Source organism: Hyaena hyaena, unplaced genomic scaffold (assembly GCF_003009895.1).
Source record: "Hyaena hyaena isolate Hyena2069 unplaced genomic scaffold, ASM300989v1 scaffold_750, whole genome shotgun sequence".
Lineage (NCBI taxonomy): Eukaryota > Metazoa > Chordata > Mammalia > Carnivora > Hyaenidae > Hyaena > Hyaena hyaena.
The window spans coordinates 906,557-930,860 of NW_024081385.1; the positions used below are offsets into that span (position 1 = coordinate 906,557).

The following is a 24,304-nucleotide window of genomic DNA, read 5'->3' on the forward strand; positions in this document are numbered from 1 at the left end:
AAACGAAAGTGACACAATAACATTACATGCCTTGAGTCGGTCAACAAGAAGCTCTGCTCTCCCAGTTACCTAGGGACCTAGACCTCAGTTTTCTCTGGCAGCGGAAGAGAGGACATAGCAGTGGCACCGCACTTCCTAAATGTCCCAGCTCAAAAGTCTCACATTTCAGAAGAAGGAGGAAGAAGAGAAGGAAAGGAAATGGAGAAGGAAAAGAAGTCATCTCAACTTTCACTTATATTTCATTAGATAAAACTAGTTACTTGGCCACACTTATCTGCAAAACTGTTGGGAAATGTAATTAACTGGCAGAAAAATATTAGAAAAAAGCCAAAGAAGAATAAAAAAAATTGCGAGAAAGCATTTAGCTCCTCCGACTCTTTAGCTACTCTAAATGTTGCAGTAATTTAAGAGACACAGTATGTCCATATTTCCACAAAGCATTTGACAAAGGTGTCAAGAGGACAAGACAAAGAAATGATGACTGGAAGGTGTTGTGTTTAAAGAACAAGGGTGGCCCCTAAGGACACAACGAGACACGGGGCAGCCCCTTGCAGAGGCCTCAGCCTGATCACCAATTCTAAGTCCAGAAGCAACAGAGGGCGGAACACCTGAAAGTTCAGGTGTCTCACTGACAACAGTGATGTTTAAATCACATTGCTAAATTAATTGATTTATAGTAACAGTAAAAGTGGAGCATCTTCTTATTTTGGCAGATACATTCTGTATTCTGGCTGATATGTAAATTCTGAATGATATATAAATTCTGAATATGCATCACATAAAGTCAGAGAATATATGAAAACAGCAAGTAGAGTGAGTAGATTATTTTCGTTATCATTGGCTTAAAACTAAGAGAAGCCTGAGTTAGGGCAGATGACCAAGACAGGTCCACATATGGGAATTGGTGAGAATGGCATCTTGGCTACAGCCAAGCCTACTTTGGGTCAGTCTGCCATTGCTTCAGCCACCAAGTGGAGGGAAGGGGACACCTGATCAAGGATTCATGAAGAACAAGCGGATTTGGCTCCCTGTCCTTCTCTGGTCCTTGCAGAGACACATCCTGTGGTCTCAGCATTTCACACCAGTTTGGGGGGAATCCCAGAGCTTGAAGTTCACTGCCTTCATGTAGTCCAGGGCTTGGGAAAAGGAGTATCGGTGGGGGCATAACAGACATGTCTTGAGGACTTCACATCTGAATTCCAGACTCATCATTTCTTTTCTTTTTAATTTTGGTAAAATATGCTAACATAAAGCCTATCATTTTAATCACTTTCAAGTGGACAGTGTGGTAGCATTAAGTACTTTCACATTATTAAGCAACCATTATCTATCACCACTATCAATCTCCAGGGCTATTTCATCATCCCAAACTGGAACTCCATACCCATGAAACCATAATTTCTTAAATTTTTTTTACTGAAGTATAATTGACATACAATACCCTATTCGTTTCAGATGTACATCATAGCAATTTGCTATTTTTATACCCATTACAAAATGATCCCCATGAGAAGTCTAGTTACAATCTGTCACTATGCAAATTATTATAGTATTATTGACTGTATTCCCTCTGCTGTACTTTACATCCCCATGACTTATTTTCACCAAAGTTACAAAAACCTAGGTATCCCTGTGTTTTATTTCTTATCTGTCTGCCGCCTGCCACAAAGCTGTACTCATTTACATCTGACTATACCTACCTAGAGGACTGAATGCTCATCTCCTAGTTAGGGTTGGAGGCATACAGAACAAATTTCTATGCTCCCTGACTCTTTCCCAGCACATCATCTGCTCCCTCTGTGACCACATTCTTTCTTCCAACTTAGTATTTATAACAAATTTGGATAGTAAACATATATTCATTCTGTCTTAGTCCATTCAGGCTGCTATAACAAAATACCAGAGACTTGGTAGCTTAAAAACAACAGAAATCTGTTTTCAATCCAGGAGGTTGGCAGGTCCAAGGTCAAGATATCAGCAGATTTGGTGACTTGCGAGGTCCCACTTACTGGTTCATAAACAGCACCTATTGCTGTGTCCTCACAGGGTAGAAAGTGGGTCAAGAGAGCTTTCTTGGGCCTCTTTCAAACTGGCACTAATCTTTTCATAAGGGCTCTGTCCTTATGACCTAATCACCCTCAAAGGCCATAAGTTCCTAAGACCATATCCCATGGCTCATTCGATTTCAACATATAAGTTTAGCCAAGGAGGAATACAAACATTTAAACTATAGCACATTCTTTATAGAGGCTTATGCCCAATTTATCACAAATAAGGGTTTCTCAAGATATCTCAGATATTTATTTACAGATTATCACTAAAGAAGAACAATATTATCCTTATATGCATTTGTCTTCTAATTTAATTTTGAAAAGCATCTTAACTTGAAGTTAGGAGAATACTCTGTTCCCCCTCCCATTTATTATCTATAGATCCTAGTTCAATTAGGCAATCCACATCTGGTTGAACAGCACCACGGATGCTGATGGGGAGGGGGAAACCAGCCTGGACTACCCCCTCTGGAGGGATGTTTCAGGTGAGACTCAGTTCTTGGCCCTGTCCAACTAAGAGGTTTATCCCTTAACTGGATAAAGCTATAAGATGAATGCTGATCAAATTGTTGAATAACTCCAAGCGAGGGAAGAAATGCAAGATTTCAGAATCAGAATCTAAAAAGGTCTAGTGAGATGAAATGATGAACTCTAACACTGAGACTGGATGGTGGTAAATTCAAGGCTCTGAACCTGGATCCCAAGCTTCAACCACTCAATGGCAGGGCAGAGGTCATGGGGTTTGTAAATGTTCACTGGTCTACCTTTGCTCTCTTATATTTCCCTGGCTTCCTTATCGTTAGGTTTACCATTGACTGACTCTGACAGTGGAATGTGAGTGAAAGTCACACATCTCACTTCTAAAATGAGGAAGCTAAAGATCAGGTGTGTCTTTCACCACTTTCCCTTCCTCCCTTCTGCAGCAGGATGATGCTAGGGACAAGAAGAAATGATAAGTTGGAGGAGCCACTAGATGAAAGCAGCTTATAGCCTTAGTCACCACTTTGAAGTGAACAGCTCAAGTCTCCCTGGAATAGGATGTAAGGAAGAATAAACCTTGATTCTATTAAGCCATTAAGATCTTGGGGTTTGTTTACATGTGAAAAGCATTTAAGGATTTTAGTTGGCAGTAAGTTGATATGAATCAACAAGAAGGATGCTTCCTATTCTTAACTCCTTAGTAGCACTTGACCACCAGCCCCTTCTTCTTAATGGAGACACTGATTTCCTCTGAAAATCTCAGTACCTTCTAGGTTTTCCTTTTACCTGGCTAGTTGCTCCTTTCTCTTTCTTTGCCTTTTCTTCTCAAAGGCTATTAATTATGGTGAGTTTCTCTAGGTTCAGTGCTCTGGCCTTTCCTCTTTTTATTTGATGTTCTTCAATATGGATTCAATTACCATCTATATACAGAAGACTCACAAATTTATTTGACCACCCGAGGACACTCTTCTAAGCTCAAGACACACATAATCAAACTTTCTACTTGATATTTATTCATGGACTATTCAATGATTCTTCTTACAAAACTATACTCATAATCTTTCCTCCCAAATCTGGCCCTCTTCCAGTTTCCCACCTCAGTGAATGGCACACCACCTCTCCAGTCACACCAGACAAAAGCTGTACATCCATCAATTCCTCGCTTTTATCTAACCTTTTCTTTCTCCATCTTATACAATCCATTATCAAGTTCTACCAATTTTCCTTCTAAATACTTCTCAAGTCCATTGTCCTCTTCCCAGCTATCCCAAGCCACCTTGCCACTATCTGTTACCAAAACTCCTGCAATAGTCTTTTCACTGACCCACATGCATATACTCTGATGTCTTCTCAGTCCACTCTTCGTTGTAATCTTTCATCTCCCTCCTGTTTAAAACTCCTTGTGGTTTCCCATTTGCTGTATTAGGCTGATGGTAAAACAGGGCCACAAAGATCCTGCATAATCTGGCACCGTCTACTTTCTGGCTGACCTTGCTCACTACAGCCTTCCTCTTTCTTTGCTCCATTTGTGTTGGACTTCTTTCCATCCCTCATACTTTCACAGAGGTTCTTCCTACCCATCCCCACTGCATATACTTGTCTCTGTGTCTGAGATGATTTTCTGTCTTCTCATCACACTATTAGCTCTATCCTTCTTTCAGCATCCTGCTCAAGAGATGAGAAGCCTCTTCGACCTCTCTAATTAGCTCAAATCCTCCAATTACAGGTTCTCATAGGACTGTATACCTTTTCTTAGGACTTATCACAGATGCAATATTACATTTATTTGTCGGATCATTTGTTCTTCTCTGTATCCTTCTTTAGATTATAAGCTCTATAAAAGTAGTGACCATGTTTTCCTTTGCTCTTTTTTATCTCCAGCACTTAATAAAGTGCCAGATATAGATTATATTCTCAGTATTTGCCAAAAGAAGAATGGAAGGGAGGAAGGTGGGAAGGAAAGATGCAAAGAAAGAAGAGAAGAAAGAAGAAAGAAAGAAGAGTTTGGTTTCTTCTCTGTAGTTGCCAGTTTGCATCTAGAGAACTGGGTTAGGTTGTGAGTGCCATAATTTTAGATAAGAACAAACTAGAACATATTCAGAAGAGAAAAACAAAAAAAAAGTAAGAGGAAGCCAAGTTGGGAATCAGCACCAGATAGGTAATTGAAGTTGTTTGTTTGTTTGTTTGTTTACAATCAAGGGATTCTATTTTAAAGAAAAATATGATGTGCTATTTTATGATGTGAAACAATTTTCACCATTTCTCTTTTGCAAATAAAGGCATTTAACAGGAAAACACCTTCAGGTTTATAAATAATCTTCAAAATCTACTACTGGACAAAAATAGATGCAAAAATTCTGCAATGTCTCCAAGTACACATATTGATGGGCACTTTTGTCCCCTTTTCCAGCTTCCTATTTCTATACTAATATAATGGAATTATCTGTTTCAATAAATCTCATGAGTAGTCTCCTGTGAACATCTACAGTTTAATTCAGGAGGGATAGTTTATAATAATTGTCAAAACCATTGTTTTATGTTAAGTAGAATTACTACCTGTTTGCTTCTGAGTATGATTTTTTTTGGCTTTTAATAATATTGCATGTGAATATGAAAGTTATAGTCATGTAGTTCTGAATTAAAGAATATATAATACACATACATGTGGTAGCAAAATTGAAATCAATAACAAGGTTAGCTACAAACTATGGACACTGATAAAAGTGACGAAGCAAATTATAAACCCATCTGCAATGGTCATTTAGGGAAGTTCTTAAAAGTTGTTGATATTTATCACAAAAGATACTATATAAAAATATATTTTGTGTTTTTTTCATTTGTACTTCTCTTTTTATAACAGAATTTCACAATGCCAAATATATCCTTTTCAACATTTCTAAGCCTTTGAACTGCATACCAGAGGAGATTTTTTTATTTGTTTGTTTCACCATCAGTAAAAATAGAGGAAGAATCAAATTACTTGGTTCTGGATTAGGGAAGGATCTTATCTGAATCAAAGGAAGAATATATATTCTGCAGCTCTTAGCTCACAGCAGAATATCAACCTGGATCACCTCAGTCAGTCACCAAGGGCTCCATCGGTGACTATGTGAAGGGAGCGGGAACAAGACTGAGTTCCACATGGCCAATCACGTTGCCAGGAGAGTGGGGCACCCACTGTATGTGGGGAAGGGGCTTGGATTCAAGCAATGATCAAAAGAACGTTGTTGAGGAACAACTCTTGAGAAATCACATGGACTGGCCCCCAGGTTCAGATCTCCAAATAGCTAAAGGCCGAGGACAAGGCAGATGGAAGAACTAGATTTCAGCCACTGGTAAAATCTTATGGGATTGTTTTAGAACAGAGTCCAAATCAGCCACACAACTGAATGGATCAGAGTCTAAAGGAACTAGCACCATAGAGTCAAGAGCAAAATTGCTTCAAATGAGCCTTAAGTAAATGGAAGGAATTTAGAATCCCCCAGGTAATGGGCAGAGAAAAATGTGAAACTAAAATGATTGCATCGAAGCTATGAAAATCATATGTGAATCGGAAAGTTAATGATGTTTTTTTTAAAAAAAAACACTTTTGCGTCAGTTAGATTCATGTATCTTGTGAAAGTATTCTGAAGAAATGAACGTTGACAATAAAAAATTGTATGACTAACAGACTCAGACCCTCTCTTCGTCATTCTTGCACAAATCTGGCCATTGGCAGCATCTATGGAATGAAGAACAAGGAATGAAGATTTAAGGTTGCAAAAAACATTTTCTGAAATCCCTTTTAAGAAGTATTTTTAAATGTACTTGGCCATCTTATCGGAATAAATACATTTATAAACATTGTTACCAGGTAGCAAGAGGTGATCCTGTCCAATGTTTGCAGAGATTTGATGGTTGGCAAATATAGTGTAAAATTTGCAAAGATACTGGGCTAGGAGTATGTTTACATTGGATAAGTGAAAAAGCCCAGCTAATGCAGTGAGCTTCATTAATGTCGACAGTCAATTTGAAAAATATAGGCCCCAAAGTTCACTTTACTTATCAAAACTTTTGGGTCAAAAATATTTCAACTCACACCTCTCTTGGTTTTTAAGGGAAGAGTTGTCAAGTTCATGAAATAGCAAATATTTGTTACCTGAAAAGATTAAAAGAAATTCCACTTAAAAATACTTACTGGCAACATATTCTGATGTTTAAAAAAATCCACTAATAGCCTTAGACCTTGTAAGCTTGAAGTAGGCACATACTAGTTGCAGTAATTCTTGGAAGTAACATATGTAATTCAACCCTGTATCTAAACCTCTAATCATTTAGTTTTGACAACTTCTGTTTAGCATGTTCTGCCAACAGCATATTAATTAGATGTGACCCAGTGATTCCAGGTCATTGCAGGAAAGCAAACAAAGCTTCAGAGATTACATGCTAAAACTCAGCCATCTTCCTGGCTGCTTTGTAGAATGAAGGAAGTGAAAATCTAAAGTAATTCTCATAAAGACCAGCAACATGAGGAAATAGAAGAGACTGGGGACACGTGGATTACTAAGATTGTATGTCTCTATGAATTGTTCAGTTTGCCTGCAGAAACCTGTTCAGAATGGTTTTCCAACACTCCCAACCCAATCTACTGAGTTTCTAAAGAAAACATAAAGGATGGGGCGCTTGGGTGGCTCAGTCGGTTGAGCGTCCGGCTTCGGCTCAGGTCATGATCTCACAGTTATGGGTTCGAGCCCCATGCCGGGCTCTGTGCTGACACTAGCTCAGAGCCTGGAGCCTGTTTCAGATCCCGTGTCTCCCTCTCTCTCTGACCCTCCCCTGCTCACGCTGTCCCCTTCTCTCTCAGAAGTAACAAAACATTTTAAAAAAGAAAAAGAAAAGAAAACATAAAGGACTAAATAAACAACTTTGGTTTGGCAAAACAGTTGGTATAGAAAGAACACTTACTGTGGTGGTCATTAAGTAATGTAGAGAATTGTCAAGTCAACATGCTATACACCTGAAATTAATATGATGTTGTATGTTAATTATACTTCAATTTTTAAAAATCCAAATATTTATCTGGGCATGTCTAAGTGTTCTAAATATGGAACAGTATTAGTTTGCGAGGCTGTCATAACAAAGCACCCCATATTGCATTGCTTAAACAACAGAAATTTATTATTTTTTTAAGTTCACTGCTAAATAATGGAAGCAAGTGTGGAAAACATGTGTGCACCACAGCAAGGAATGTAACTCAGTCACTAGGAAGAAAATTATTATATCGTCTGTTCCAGTCATTGGTATTTCATTGAGAGTGGTTATTCCCTCAAAAGATTAATAACAAAATGATACTTCTCATCTTTATTATTATTATCATGACAGTAAGGGTCACTGGCAAAAATCAGTATTGATCAACAACATTGATTTGAATCATTGAATTAAACTTCTTGAAGCAAACATCTTTGCAGTAGGGAAAAAATGAAGTGATAGCAACAGGGTTTCTATGATTGTAACACTGATGATTAAAAACAAAAACAGTGGGGGCGAGGGGGGGATGGGCATGGAGGAAGGCACTTGTGGGGATGAGCACTGGGTGTTATGTGGAAACTAATTTGACAATAAACTATTTGTAAAAAAAAAAAATCAAAAATAAATAAAACAAAAAAAAAACACTAATGGAAAATAAATATCTGTAGTATATACTGGTTTTTCATTCCTAGAATGTTAGAGAAAGAGGTATCCTGACCTTTTAAGCAATTTTCCTGTCAGAAACACTAATTTCCTTCTATATTCAGTGCTGGGCAAGGATATAGATGCTTTTGCTTTTCCCAGCATGTGGTATTGACTTTGGAGCAAAGCTTAAATGGAACCCAGATGTTTCTGCCCTTAGCCCCAACTCTTGCCTCCAGGCCTGCGGTCTCTGGGTTTCCTTAGGCCAACCCTGATTCATAACTCAGCACCTTTAGGAATTCCTTGAAAAGAATCTACTCACTCAAAAGCATTATTGAGATATATAGACTTTGTGGAAACCTCTGAGGGAATCGTTTGCTTTGCAAACTCCACAACAAGCAACTTAAAAATAAATACAAAATCTTCTAAGCTCTCTTCTTAGACATCCCACTTCCCCTTTCTAACCATGCTGGCTGAATTTTCTTTCCTCCTTCTGGAAATTCTGGAAATTTCAAATTACTCTGGCATCTTCTGTGTTGAGCCATTCAACTCTGCCCACATCCTCCATGCCAAAGATGGTACACTTAAATGCAGCATGGCATTTAGGCAAAGGGCCTTCAGGTAACAAGACACACTTGCTTTACAAGGCAATTTATGGAGCCATTAGGATCTCATCTTTCATACTAAGAAGGTCTTCCAAGTGGGGTTTTATTCCTAAAAATATACAGTGTTCTCCCTAAGAAGAATTCTGTAGAATAAAAATTTCTCCATTTCTCTTAATAAAAGTCACCTTCCCTGATTCAGAAATTCCAATAGCCTATAACTACACAGTAAGAAATACCAAGGAATGTGACAATCCACAAGCATATCTATCAACTCCCTGGAGATCTCTTTTCCAGAATAAATTCTAAAAAATTCTAATTTCAAAGTATAAATTACCACATATGTTTTGGTCTGCCTAGAAGACCTGGTTTTAAATAGATATCCTTGTTTTGAAAATGACCTTTGATCACCCAACATCATTTCTCCATTCTACTCCCCAAGATTACATACATTTTTTAGAAGAGAAGCCTCAGAAAATTGTATATCTCATACAATCTCATATCAACAGGATCCAAACCTTTTAAAGAAGCAGATTCATCTAGTAAAATAACTTACTCAAAGATCCCCTTTTCTTGTAAAAACCATTGCAAAGAGAATTTGGACTTGAAAATGTGTGTGTTATGGCATAACTGACTATTTAAGATATAGTTAACAAAATGAAATAAGCACTGGAGTGTGAATCTAAGAAGGGCCTTGGCAGAGTGTTGAGGAATAGAGGTAAGGGTAGCGTGGAATGGGTGGAAATTACACCGGTTTGATTTTCCATCTGTGTGCTGTGACAGCATGTAAATTTAGTGTCCAAGCTTCAGGTCTGACTCTGGCTCTCTCTCTAACATTAGTGAATTACGTCGTCTTTTGAGTTCCAGTTTTCTCATCTGTCAACGAGGCCTAACAAATCCTACATCAGAGCATTATTGTGAGCACTAATTACATGAGTCTTTTACATATGAGAAGACAGTAAGACAATGCGATTGGAATTTTATAGATGAAGAAAGTGAGCCTCTTCTTCCTAAGCTCAGCTCAGGGTGCCTCTTTGCAAGCCCCCAGATCATCTGCGTTTAACAGTCGACAACCTTCCATGGAGATTATTTTGATCCAATATTTTTTCTAAAACTTGCTAGGTTAGCTCTGGGGCCACATCCTGGCTTTCATGGGCCTGGGCATTTTTGCCTTTGTGGGTTCCTTCCCCCATAAAAGCATATTCAAAAGTATGTTTATTGAATGTGTTGGCAAAAAGATGAGTAAAACCCAGATTTGATCCATTTTTATATACTTATTATTATAATACTCATTTTTCTTCTGATTTTTTAAAGGAGTGAAAACGTTTTTGTGGGCCTCTAAAAGTATATTGGGTCCTGGGCACCCTACCTACAGAACCTACTGGATAGGGGAACCTGGGGGGCTCAGTCAGTTAAGCAACCGACTTCAGCTCAGGTCACAACCTCACAGTTCATGGGTTTCATCCCCGCATCGGGCTCTGTGCTGACAGCCGGCTCAGAGCCTGGAGGCTGTCTTCGGATTCTGTGTCTCCCTCTCTCTCTGACCCTCCCCTGCTCACACTGTCTCTCTCTCTCTCTCAGAAATAAACAAAACATTTAAAAAGAAGAAGAAGAAGAAGAAGAAGAAGAAGAAGAAGAAGAAGAAGAAGAAGAAGAAGAAGAAGAAGAAGAACTTGCTGGATAAATCAGCCCCAGTTAGCTTCCTGCCCCTATTAGAGCCTCCAACCTTCCATTTGCGGTACTTTTTCTTAAGGATTTAAGGAAAGGTCTCCATCCCCTTCTCTTCTTCTCTTACTCTTTGTTGTACACATTAATTTTCTCTAATCCCTCCTCATAGACTCAATCCTCTTATCCTTTTATCATCTGGCTGATTTCTTTGTGTGCCTTTGAATTCTAGCCAAGGTACTGATGTTTCTCTTCGGTAAGTATAGAACTATATACGATATCCTACGCCACCTGATGTAGGCCGTATTGAGCAAAATGATTTATTCCCTTTTCAGACGTGTGAAACTCTACTTTCTGAGCTTTTCTAAGTGCACTTGGGTTTTTTAAATTTTATTTGTTTTTAGTAGCTGTCAGGACATATTTAATTTCTTCTGAACTCTTACCCTCAGATTTTACTGCTTCCCAAATGTCATTGTTTCATTTGTTCCTTTTACTACTTCATACACAGAATATTCTCAAATCAAAACTAATAATAAATCAAACACTTAGCCATGGAGATTCAGCATACCATCACCTGTCTCCAAAGTGTAGCCATTAAAAGAAAGGGGCAACCCCAGGGACCCAGATTTTAGGAGGCTTTACAACAGAATGGCACACAAAATATGAAACAATTCACCTTTCTTCGCTACGTAGTGACCACTTAAAACGTTCACTTTACACTTATCTAAAAGTCATTTATACTAGTCTTTGTTTTATCTTAATTTAAGTAGTTTACATTTTTATTTCTGGTTTTAAAATTCTAGATGTTTAAAAAATGGTCTCTGTTTTCTCTACAGTTTGCTAATGAGTATTGAAGTAACATAATTCATTTTATTTATACTGTGCTGCATTCTAAGAAAAGATTTAAGATCTATAAAGATGCATGGAATATGGTATCATTAAATTTGAAATAAACTAAGAAAAAATCAAAGAAAGAAAAGTAAGGTAATGAGTTGGAAACAGGTATGTATGATAATATATGCTGTGAGTGCACACACCCTTGCTGCAAACAGGCAACAGATTTACTTGAAGCTCAATTTTTGAATACTAGGTAAGGCAAACAACGTATGCCTCATTTCTTCACCCAAAAATCTGATAAAAATATTTACTACTGGGGCACCTGGGTGGCTTAGTCGGTTAAGCGTCCGACTTTCGCTTAGGTCATGATCTCGCGGTTCCTGGGTTCGGCCCCGCGTCGGGCTCTGTGCTGACTGCCAGCTCAGAGCCTGGAGCCTATTTCAGAGTCTGTGTCTCCCTCTCTCTCTGACCCTCCCCTGCTCACGCTGTCTCTCTCTCTCTCTCCTAGAAATAAATAAAAATATTAAAAAAAATATTTACTACTTACTTGGGATGAATAAAAATAGTATCAAATAATTTTTATGTGGCTGTGGCTTTTTAAAGGAAAGACATAAAGCTTACCTCTGTCCCGTTCCCTTCAAGCTTCCCATCTGCCATATCTGATTTCTCAGTAACACAAGGAAAATTGTCAATTATCTACAGCCAGAAATTCTCAACTGCTTTTTAAAAATCTTCAGAGCTGTCAAGTTGTGCACTGCCAAACTAAGGGATACATAGGCTATATGTTAGAAGTTTTAATAAATTGGAAAACAAAATTATAAAGAATATACAAAAGAGCAGAAGATGCATCTTCATTACACAGAGACAATATCTGTTAACACTTTGCTCATTTCTACTCTTATTTTTTTAAGGACAACTTCCTACAAGGGTAATTCTTACATTAAAAGATATGCTTGTTTATGGGGCACCTAGGTGGCTCAGTCAGTTAAGCATCTGACTCTTGACTTTGGCTCAGGTCATGATGTCATAATGGTAAGATCCAGCCCCACATCAGGCTCTGTGCTGAGCATGGAGCCTGCTTGGGATTTTCTCCTTCTCACTCCCTTTCTCTGACCCTTGCCTACTCCCCTGAGCAGGCATGTTTTCTTGGTCTCTCTCTTTCTCTCTCAAAATAAGTAAATAAACATTTTTAAAAAGATGTGATTGTTTTTAAAACAAAATTTGCCAAATTAGCCCTCAATCCGTCATATATGAGGATGGTCATTTCAGTAATATCCTTGCTAAATTTGTGGCTCAATTGTTTTCCTTTACAACATGAAGATAACATTATCTAACAATAACCCTAATAGCTCATAGTGCTATTATAAATAATAAATGAGTTAACAATACCTAAAGTACTTAGAACAATGTTACGAACATTTTTGTTATTATTTACACATTTCATAGGTAAAATTAGTTTCTTATTTTTTTTCATAGTTATTAGGGATATAGAATACATTTTCATATATTTATGGGACATTTTTGTTTCTTTCATTAACTGTGTATTTAGATCTTTAGCACAACTTTCTAATGGTTGCTAATTTTATGTATTCTTTGTATACTAAGAATATTAACCATGTATCTGACGTAAATGTTTCAAATATTTCTCTAAGTTCCTGTTTTTTATTAACTTTGGTTTTATGTTTCTTTACATGCAGATGTTTAAATATTTGACTAGGTCAAATAACCAGTTATTTTGGTTTTTCTTTTCTCTCTCTCTCTCTCTTTTTCTTTTATATTTAGGAAGTGTATTCTTTTCCTGTGATTTCCGTAACAAATAGCCATAAACTAGGTGGCCTAAAAACACCAGAAATGTATTCTCTTACAGTTTTGGAGGCTGGAAGTCCAAAATCAGGGTGTCACTAAGGTTGGTCCATCCATAAGCTTTGAGAGTAAATCCGATCTGTTCTCATGACTCTCTCCCAGCTTCTGGTGATTTCCTGCAACTCTTGGCATAATTGGCTTGTAGATGCATCACTGCAATGTCTACCTCCCTCTGCAATAGGCTTCTCCCCTGTGTCTGTGTCTGTGTGTCCAAATGTTCCTCTTTCTACATAGAATTTAGGACCTATATTAATCCAGCCTCATCTTAATTTGACTGTATTTGCCAAGATTTTATTTCCAAATACAGTCACGTTCACAGGTTCATGTGGACATGAATTTTGGTAGACCAGTATTCAACCCATTACATGAAGTAGTTTTGTATGCCAAGATCACAAAAATATTCACCTACATGTTGTATGTATGTATTTTTATATTATTCTTTAATCCATCTGATTTTCCATTGTTTTCTGATGTAATTAATGTTCATCATTTAGGCTGGAGTACATTATCTTGAAACTTTTTCAAGTGGTAATGGAAAGGTAAAATACCAAATATGCCATTTAAATAAAAGCTTAGAAGTTTCATACACACACACACACACACACACACACACACACACACACACATGCACACACACACACGAGAGAGAGAGAGAGGGAGAGAGAGAGAGAGAGAGAGAAGAAAAAATTAAGAGGACAATTTGATGACCCAGAATATGCCCAAGAAATACCAGGCTTACCCCCTGAAAAATACATGCTCATCACTCTTGGCAGTCTTGGTACTCATCTCTTTTCTTCTCGGCTAAGATTTACATAGTTTTATGACGATGAAATCACACCCTGATTTATCAGGGGATGCTCAGCTGAACAGAAGACATTTGTAGTACAAGAAGCTCTTCAGTATTTTTTGTCTTCTATTACTCACATGTTTGCCTTCGTGTCACACTTTCCCTCAGATCTGTCTTTCAGATGCATGGACACCCCACCCGGGGCACTGCCTTTATTCATTTCCATGTTGTTCCCCCTCATCCTGGAGCAGATGCCCTGGCAGAACTCTGAGTGTTCTCCATATATTTTCCTGTAAGTCACATTGGACTCTTTATTGATCTTCAATTATACCAGCATTTAATGGGATCCTCCTTGGATTGCCTTGGCTGTCTGTATACTGTTAAAATTTGCGATGCCTTGTGCTTTGGTTTTCCATAATAGTAAAGAATATATATATTTTAGTCTTTAAGATGAAAATCCTCTTATCCTGCCTGAAATGTCTGTGCATAGACTGGTATGCTAACTTATCACACACTGGTGCCTTTTTTCCTGGAGAATTGTGTACTTCTACTGAAGATTTTAGGTGGTTGTAGAGCACATTAAAAATATTGAATTGAAGGGGTGCCTGTATGGCTCAATTGGTTAAGTATCTGACTTTGGCTCAGGTCATGATCTCACAGTTCGTGGGTTCAAGCCCTGCCTAGGGCTTTGTGGTGACAGCTCAGAGCCTGGAGCCTGCTTCGGACTGTGTCTCCCTCTCTCTCTCTGCCCCTCCCCTACTCACACTTTGTGTGTCTCTCTCTCAAAACTAAACATTTAAAAAAAGTTTGTATTGAGGAAATTTCATCCACTGCAATAATTTCTGGGTTGTATAGCTTCCAATTAACATAAGAATTAAGCTGTTCTTCAAATTGATGCATACACTGAATATTAATCTACCTAACAGTAAAATTGAACAAAATTATTTTTCAGTCCATTACTAAATACACACTAGTGAAAATACTCCTTTTGGATCCAGACTTCTAGGATCTGGGAAGAAACAGAAGAGAAATCAATAGGCTAATATTAAGTTACATCAATATTAACATTTTTGGCAGAATGAATCACCTTATCAATAGCTTTTATCTTATAAAGCTTAGTTTAGAAAGTAAGCTGCTAAGTACTATTAGGACATATGGACATTAGAACTCTTTGTGTGTTCATTATTTCATATATGAATATATCTAAACATTTTTATATGTAGACACAAAGTTTATAAACGCATGCCAAGCCCCATTCTCACCTACTTCTGCAAGATTACCAGCAAAGTTGTTTCTAGATATAAATATTATCATAAGCTCTCTGGGCTCCACTGGGTTTTTCTACATCATTGTCATCATCCCTATGCAGTCATTGGAGATCAACTAGTTACTTTTCTTAGAAAAGCTTTTACTGGGGGCACCTGGGTGGCAGTCGGTTAAGCGTCAGGCTTTGGCTCAGGTCATGATCTCACGGTTCGTGGGTTTGAGCCCCTCATTGGGCTCTATGCTGACAGCTAGCTCAGAGCCTGGAAACTGCTTCGGATTCTGTGTCTCCCTCTCTCTCTGACTCTCCCCTGCTCGCTCGCTCTCTCTCTCTCTCTCAGAAATAAATTTTTAAAAAACATTTTTAAAAAAGTGCTTTTACTGGACCACAATTATAGATACTGACAGAGAACCTTGGTTCTGGGAGAGACAATCTATCCAAAATAGAATATTTAGTCTAGAGACGTTAACAAATTTCTAAAGGTTTTGTCCTATGACCAGATTGCTGTGAAGGCCTGGTTATCATTCATTATGGCCCATTTATTCTATTTACCCAACAAATAATTATTTAATGTCTCCTATGTGCCAGGCTCTGTTCCAAGTATTAATGAACTAAACAGAAAATAATTCCCTGTTCCTATAGAATGTACTATACGGTAGATCTTCTTTAACCAAAACTGCAAATTCCACAATCTCTTAAGACTAAGATTCCAAAGAGGATGTTAGGGACACCAGAAATAAACATATTTTTTTATTGAGATCCGATAAGAATAACATTTTTTGATACAAGAATAGATATGAGATCACTTGTCTAGATAGGAGTTGTGAGAACGAAGAGGGCCCACATCAGTATTTTAATAACAGTGGAAAAATCTATACAAGGTCAGGTGTTACTGGCATCGGGGTGAAATGGCTGTAGAGAATATTTGTTGGCTCAAAGAAGGGTGTTGGCTTGTTGAGCCCTCTATAGTCATTGGAGGAGTACGTTCATTAATGGGGGGGGGTGTTCTAAGCAGCAATTCGAGACACAAATTAGCTTATTTGGGATTACACATTTTTTGAATTCCAGGTTATGGGTAAAAACAGCACCAACCCGAATGCTGTATTCATTTGGTCCTTCATTGAATCTTTTGGTCCAACAGTGTAATGTTAAATGACAGGAGGAAGCCTGTTCATAAACAATCATGATTTGTGTCTGAGTCAGCTGCGAAGCCATCTAGCAACAATCCATCGCCCTGCTAAGTGGAGCAGCTGCCATTCTCCTGGCCTCGCCTGTACCATTGCAGAGCTGGGCAGCACACACAATGGTCCCGCACCTGCTGCCGGGACTGCCGGAATGACGGTGGTGGCATCATTCAAGCCAGGAGGAACAGGACCATAAAACACAGACGCGCACCCTTGCTAGCTCAGCTGCTCTTCACCCTGGTGCTCTCTCCTGCCAGGCCAACAATGGGTCCTGTTTGCCTCACAACTGTCGTGTGGACATAGAGGCATCACAAGAAGCAAACCTTCTGGAGACACACAAAATAAATCCGGTCAAGTCCAATTTAGCTTCATTAACTTCCCGTGGGAGGAAAAATGTAACTTGAGTGTTAGACAGGGTCACGTGTGTGATTCCCTCTTCCAAATGCTGGCTCTCTTTGTTTTCTTCTTATACTTTTACTTATACTTATATACTTATACTTCTCATACTGTCATTTCCCTTTGTTGGCAGGATTGGGCTGAGATGCAGCCTTGCTTACTGGATCCAGGGAAGGGAGATAGGGCTTTCACGATGGTTATCTCCTCCTTGACTTTCTCCTCCTTGGTGATTTTCTTGATATTCAAGCTGTAATCACCACTCCTCCTGTGACGACTCCGCCAAATTATAACTATAGTTTGGATCCTGGACATTTTGTGCTAGAAGTAACCATTGGAATTATCCTAACTTCCAGATTTTATAGATGAGAAAATTGGGGGTGTCTGGGTGGCTCAGTCAGTTAAGCGACTGACTCTTGATATCAACTCAGGTCATGATCTCACTGTCCTTAGATCGAGCCCAGTGTCAGGAGCTCTGTGCTGAGAGTGGAGCCTGCTTAAGATTCTCTCTCTCTCTCTCTCTCTCTCTCTCTCTGTCCCTCCCTTGCTTGGGCTTACATGCTCTTTCTCTCTCAAAAATAAATAAATAAACATTTTAAAAAGTTTTAAAGATGAAAAAAATGGAAGTTCTGACATGTTAAGTGACCTTCCAAGCTTACATGAAGAAGGGACTAGTAAAACCAAGATTACAAGCTGGATGCCTGACTCCCAATCTAGTGCTCTTCCCCGCTTCCCTGCTGTTTGTGGTACCTCTCACAACAGCTCATCCCCTCCCCTTGTTTTGATTTCTGTCACCATTTCTGTGTTCCAAGTGGTTGGTCATTAATTTTTACATGCCTCTGGAATAGTTTTCTGGCTGATACCCGCATTCTCAAATTCATTCTACGATAAGCAGTGCAGATTATAAAAGAGCTGGGGTTTTTTTGTGATTGCCCTAACTCAAAAACATTTCATTGTTTCTTATTGCCTCAAATTAGGTCTAAAGTAAATCCAACTCACTGTATCTGCCTACCTCCAGTTCCCTGTTCTTGCAATGCTGCTCATGCTTTTCTATTTACTGCTCCCTCTAGTTGAAAGACCACCCCACATCCCTGCCTGTCAATATCTCCCCAGCCTTCAAAACTCAAATCAACTGTCACCAACTCCATCTATTATTCCTCACGCTGACTATGCTTTCCCATGACATTTAATTTTCTCTCTCACATAGCATCCAATTCCACAGTGTAGTTACTGGTGTATGTATTTTATCTCCTCAAGTAGACTTTAGATTTTCCCATGCCTGGGATTCTCTTCTATACAGTCGTTTACTTCCCAGCCCCGCCCCCACCAGCACTTAATACACTTAAATATGACGGATGCTCGATCGAATGTCATACTATTTGAGCAAAACCTGACAACGATATAGTTTCTTAGCTTAGAAAGCTCATTTTGACTTTGCAATCTGCATTCATAGCTGCACTGCATCTTGGAGTTAGGAACCAAAAGCAGTATCCTTTTAGAAAACGTTTAATTAGGGTGCCTGGCTGGCTCAGTCGGTTGAAGACTTCAGCTCAGGTCTCAGTTCTGATCTCACAGTTCATGAGTTCAGGCCCCACGTTGGGCTTGCTGCTGTAAGTGCAGAGCCTGCTTCGGATCCTCTGTCTCCCTCTCTCTCTGTCCTTCCCCCTCTTGCATTCTCTCTCTCAAAAATAAACATTAAAAAAATAAAAAATAAGTAAAAATATTTTAATTACAATAAAATACACAATAAAACAAAGTAACATAAATTTGTTATCTTGACCATTTGTATGTGTAGAATTAAATATGTTTGTATTGTATGTAACCATCATCACCACCAATGTCCAGAACTCTTTTCATTTTGCAAAACTGAAACTCTACCTATTAAACAGTAACTCTTCACTCCCTCTTCCTTCAGGCCCCACCATTCCACTGCTGTCTGAATGAATTTGCCTACTCTAGGTACTTCATGTAAATGAAATTATACAATATTTGTCTTTTTGTGATTGGCTGATTTCACTTAGCATCACATTCTCAAGTTTCATTCATCTTGTAGCATGTGTCAGAATTCCTTCCTCTTTAAGGCTGAGTAATATTGTTATTTAATTTTTTACTTTCATATTTTTAAGTAGGCTCCATGCCCAGTGTGGAGCCCAATGTAGGGCTTGAACTCACGACCGTGAGGGGCAAGACCTGAGCTGAGACCAAGAGTTGGACGCTTAACCAGCTGAGCCACCCAGGTTCCCCGAGGCTGAATAAAATTCTATTGTGAGTTTATGCCACATATTATTTATCCATGGACACTTGAATTGCTTCCATCTTTTGGCCATTATAAATAGTGCTGCTATGAACATAGGTTTTCAAATATCTCTTTATGACCCTGCCTGCAATTCTTTTGAATGTATACCTAGAAGGGGAATTTCTGGGTCATATGCTCTTTTTAATTCTATTTTTAATTTTTTGAGTGACTGCCATACTATTTTCCACAGCACTTGCACCATTTTACATTTGAAAATAAGATTCCTTTTTAAAAAATTCTTCCAAAAGTCTAAGATGTAATAAAATACCTGAAGTAAAAAAATAAGAGAAACTGCAGCCCCAATCCAAGCTGCTCCAGTCAGATGAATCACAGCTGGTGTTCAGAAGCCAATTCGATGTGAAGAATATAACATGTAGCCCTGGAGTTCCTGAGCCTGACCGCGCATCAGTATCCTCCCACCAAATAGCCTGAGCTAGAACCTCTGGGAACCTGCAACTACATAGAGCCCCTCCAGTGGTCATGTGGCCTGGGTGTATGTGGACAGCTTTCCCGTGGACTATGAATCTGCCCACAAACTTGTTTTGCTGATGGTATGTGGCTGGCAGAGAGGAATAATGAGTTAGTATTGATTTAACAATATATGCTTGTTTAAATAGATTCATATTCATGGCCATACCTTGGGACAGGATTCCTGCATGTGCTCACTTAACTCCAGAGAGGTGGGGCAGAGAAACCAGAGCCAGGGAGATGGGCTCTGGGGCCACACTCTGCAGGGAAGAAGTGAATGGAATACTAGATGGGTATCCAGAAATCAGTGGCTTTGGATTTGATTTGCTCTCCATACGGTGGACAGAAGATGGTAGAAGAAGGAAGGCAACAGTCTAGGCAGAACTTGGAAACCAGGTAGCTGAGAAAGAAGTTGAAATCCAGGAATTCATCAGTAGGGAGCAGGGGCAAGATGAAATAGAGGGTAAAGAATAAATATCCTAATCCTAGAGGGAATGAAGATTTTGGAAGCTTGCAAATTAAGAAATCAGGGATAAAATAAGAATATTGCTAACATTAAAAGTGATATCCCTCTTTCCATAATTTCTTTGGTCACCCTTTTATCTCTGCAGTGACAATCACCTTTTTAGTTATTGTCATTATTATTCTGGGCTGAGATGCTCTCCTGGAATCCTCCAATTCATATTGCTCAAGGTAAGGAATGGTCCAATGGCCTCACCATAGAATATTGTTACTAACACCCTATAAGCTGGTTGACTCACTTACTTTAAGTAGTGTTTTCCAAACAGTCCTAGTCTGTAAATAAATAATGGGGGCTCTTTCAGTAGGCACTTCAACAGTACCATTTAAAAGGGCATTTGGGGCACCTGGGAGGCTCAGTCAGTTAAACGTTCGACTTCAGTTCAGGTCATGATCTTGTGGTTTGTGAGTTTGAGCCTCACATCAGACTCTGTGCTGACAGCTCAGAGCTTGAAGCCTGCTTCAGATCCTGTGCCTCCCTCTCTCCCTGCCACTCCCCTACTCATGATCTCTCTCTCAAAAAAAAAAATAAAATAAACATTAAAAATTAAAAAAATAAAAATCAAAAAATTCAAAGAGCATTTGGTCTTAACATTATTTTGATTTCCAATTTTGCAGGCACACTATTGAGTAATTTAGGAAACCATTGCCCAGCCAGTAGATTTTTTTCCTCCTGTTGTTGTTTTGTCTTAGAAAAAACCAAAAAAAATAAAAACAAAAAAACCACCTCTCTCTCCTGTGTCCTGCTTTATGCACTTTCATTGCTTATTAATGTGTGGATAGGAGTAGGAAAAATAACATCTAAAATTGGTCGTGTTTCCTACTTTTAGCAGCGGTGATGTGATAAAATTTCCTCCTTACTAGAGGAGGAAATTGGAACCACGAACTAAAATTAAGCTCTTGAATTATCTGAAGATTTCACTCATTCTTGTTATTCCTAACCCCAGAAAAGGACTCTGTGTTTACCATGAGGCAGGAAGAGCTTCATGCAAGAACACAGTTCAATTCCAAACATTTCCTGCCAATTCTGAACAAGCATAAATTGTGTTTATATCTCAAACATTTAGGTTAGCAATCTTAATTTAGAATATGCTTCCTGTAATTTTATCACTTGTGTATTTGTTAATTAAACTGGTAATGTTATAAAAGTCAAATTGCGTTTCAATTTAGTTTGGCAATTATATTTTTCACCACCCAAAACAGTCTTATAGCTAAGTATAAATACAGATCACTCTTTGAATAATCATCATTACTTAAATTAAGCAAGTGTTTGGGTATTCTTTCAATCTTCTAATGGCACATTATTTCTGACTTTAACTGACAAGAGGCTGACTTACTTGCCCCATGGTAAGTGACTTATCAATAACTTTAACTGCATCCATTATTCCCTCTGAAACTGTGTTCTTTTTTTTATTCTTGATTTGTACTATCTTTGTGACATCTTGGTTGTTAACAGGTGTTTAGGGTTATCACCTCTGAGAGTTCCTGGGGAAGACATTCAATGCATTGAAAGTAGAGAGAGAAATACTCTGCTCTAATCTTTGTTATCTTAAACACAAATTTAATATAAAAATTCAACAGAGATGCTTTATAGTGGCAAAATCCAATATAAGTATTATAATGGATCCATTTTTCTATTTCTAGTCCATCGTTTTCCAAAGTTGTTGTAAGCACCTCTAACCCACAGGATGCTCCGCAAAAAGTGTTTCTGAGGTAGAAGACTTTGGAAAATGTAGCACTGCATTCTCATCTTTGGAGAGGTCCAGGCTAATTAATGTATTACAGATTGAGTAGATTTGCTGTAAAGTAACCTGTATAACTTTAAGTCTTCCCTACAGTTATTCATAAAACCCTTTCCTCCTCCATGGAAATAATATTCCAAGAAACACTGCTTTTTTTCACACTTAAAGCACATTTACTAGTATCTGTGTCATGACTATATAGTAAACATCCAGCACAAAAAGGAACTTCCTTCTGATAAACAAGTCATGTGTTACCTTTAAAACACAATAGGGATTCCCCATTAAATGGCAAATTCTTCCATTCAGAAAATTGGCTACATGATGTCTAGCAAATAATGCCGGATGGTTAAAATTGGGTCGCTGAAGAAAAGTACAACAATTGAAATGTTCCTTGGGTTTTTAGCATCTTCAATAAATTATAAATCAAATGTAATACATGGTTAAAATTACTCTTAGCTTCTTGTAGAAAGACCAAGTGTACATAGGGACGTTAGCACTGATATGTCTTTCCTCAATGAGATGAACCGTTAAGTTCTGTTTCTTGTTATAGATAGTCATTCTTGCCAACACAGTTTCAATTCTTATAACTAAAGAAGGGACAGCTGTCTCCTTCTCTGTTTTAACTTTTCCTTAAACTAATACTAAGTTTCAACAAAAATTCGCTGTTTTACTCATACACAAATGAGTCCTTACTTAACATGGGACTGTCATTTGCAGGAGCCTTTCAGCTGTGAGAGGACATAGCACAGGATGGACATCAGCATCCATACACTTCCATCCTATTTTTGCTCCTGTGAGTAAACAAATCCATTTAGCCTCCTACCAAATTTTCACACTGTGGGTGCTGATGCCATGGACCTAAAGTATCCAGGCTTGGAGAATAGAGTAATGTTGAATATAAAAGATGGAAATCGCCTCAGAAATCATCCAGTTCAGGAGCTCTCAGTGCTGGGCAGCTTGAACACAAACAAACCAGCAAACCAACAAACAATGCCTAAGGGCCTAGCAGATGAAAGATTTAAATTTAATTCATCTTGGGTGGAGTATCAAGTCTGGGATTAATTCTTTTTTAATCTCCATTGGGGAGGGGAGATAAAAGTGAAGATCAGGTTGAGAGCAATTAACCATCTCAAACTTCATTTTATGAGTGAGGGATTTCTTGAGCAGTTAAGTGATTTCCTTGCTTACTGCTTCAAAATTAATTAGCTCATTTGAATCAGGACACAGATCTTCTGACTCTTAACCAGTACACTTCTGTCAGATGGAACTCCCTCTCCTCACCACTCTCCTTAGCTGTGTGACCTGGGCAAGTCATACAACTCCTCTGTTGCCTTGTCTATCGTACCTGATAAGAACCATCTCAGGATCAAATAATCAATGGAAAACATGCCTGTGCAAATTTAGATGGTGTCGCTATTTCATTATAAATGATCCGAACCACATTGTTCGTTTGCGCTAATTAGTACGATGCTTCCCATTAGCTTTCACTTGAAAAAGTGCTTTCCTCAATTTGTATTTGAAATATCTTGGCATGTTGCTCACTCCCAGATTCAGTGTCTTTCCTGAATCTACTGAGAGTTTTTCACACATCTGTGCCACCATCCAACCCACTCTGAGACGCAATCCCTTTTGAATAGTTTTTCAAAGGAAAACAAAAGAAGGAATCTTTAAATAAGTGTTTTACTTCTGTGTCCTGGGCCATGACAGTGCTTTGAGATACCACAAAATAAGAAGCAAGAGAAAATGAAGAGAAAACACTTTCTCCACACCTTCCCACAGGGACCCAGCCAACAGCCTGGTGCCTGTGGGGTGGCGCACCTGCTTTCCTCACCTGCGGCATCCCTGCCCCATGAGCTCAGCACCGCATGTTCCCTACACTGCCAGCTGCTGTCTCTGCACCAGCAGAGCCTCCATTTTCAGTGGGTCAGCTCTCCACCCAGAGGAAGGCTACAGCAGAGGATAGAGGAAGGCCACGCATGGGGTTGTATGCAGGACCGCCGGTGTATCTCTGCAGAGCACATGAGTTGGATGGCCTTGGTGCTGGAACGTTAGCTGGTTCTTGGAGTGCTCTTTAGAATCTTGACATCACAGGCCACTGGGAATAGTTAGGTTGTCTGACAGGTGACTACTAGTCTAAGCCCTCAGCTATTACCTTGGAAAAATGCAAAAAGTACCACTGACAAATGCCTAACTGGACCCTGGATACACAGACCCAGAAAGTGCCATTATTTCTAGGCCATCAGGATTTAACTTGATGTTCCACTGGGAACCACAGGGCGGGCTGCCTGGTCCTCATTACCATGAATAATTGAATGTTGGAAGTATGTCAGAGAGCCTCTATAGACAATGTTTTCCACCTACCATAAAGTCATGGCAGTCTGTAGGAAAATCATTTCATGGAAGGTTCCTAGAACCTAATGATCTAAGCAGCTGACATCCGTCTCTCTAATTCAAGTCATGCCATGGTTCCAGCTTAATTACTGGAATTGGTGTTCCAGCTAAAA

At 38.7% G+C, this 24,304-nt stretch overlaps 1 long non-coding RNA gene across 3 annotated transcripts in view; it reads right to left on the reverse strand.

Moving 5' to 3' along the window:
* LOC120221112 overlaps positions 1 to 24,304 on the reverse strand; it is a 32,105-nt gene that overhangs the window by 3,321 nt on the left and 4,480 nt on the right. Inside the window, exons 1-3 of one of the 3 annotated variants that reach the window (XR_005525734.1) lie at positions 13,887 to 14,574; positions 11,906 to 12,046; positions 7,476 to 7,527 (exon numbers count right to left, since the gene is read on the reverse strand). The exons of 1 other annotated variant lie outside the window; for it this stretch is intronic. This is a non-coding gene — a long non-coding RNA (uncharacterized LOC120221112). Of the gene's footprint in view, positions 1 to 7,475; positions 7,528 to 11,905; positions 12,047 to 13,886; positions 14,575 to 24,304 lie in introns of those variants that run through there. One more of the 3 variants, XR_005525733.1, reaches the window with a different exon arrangement.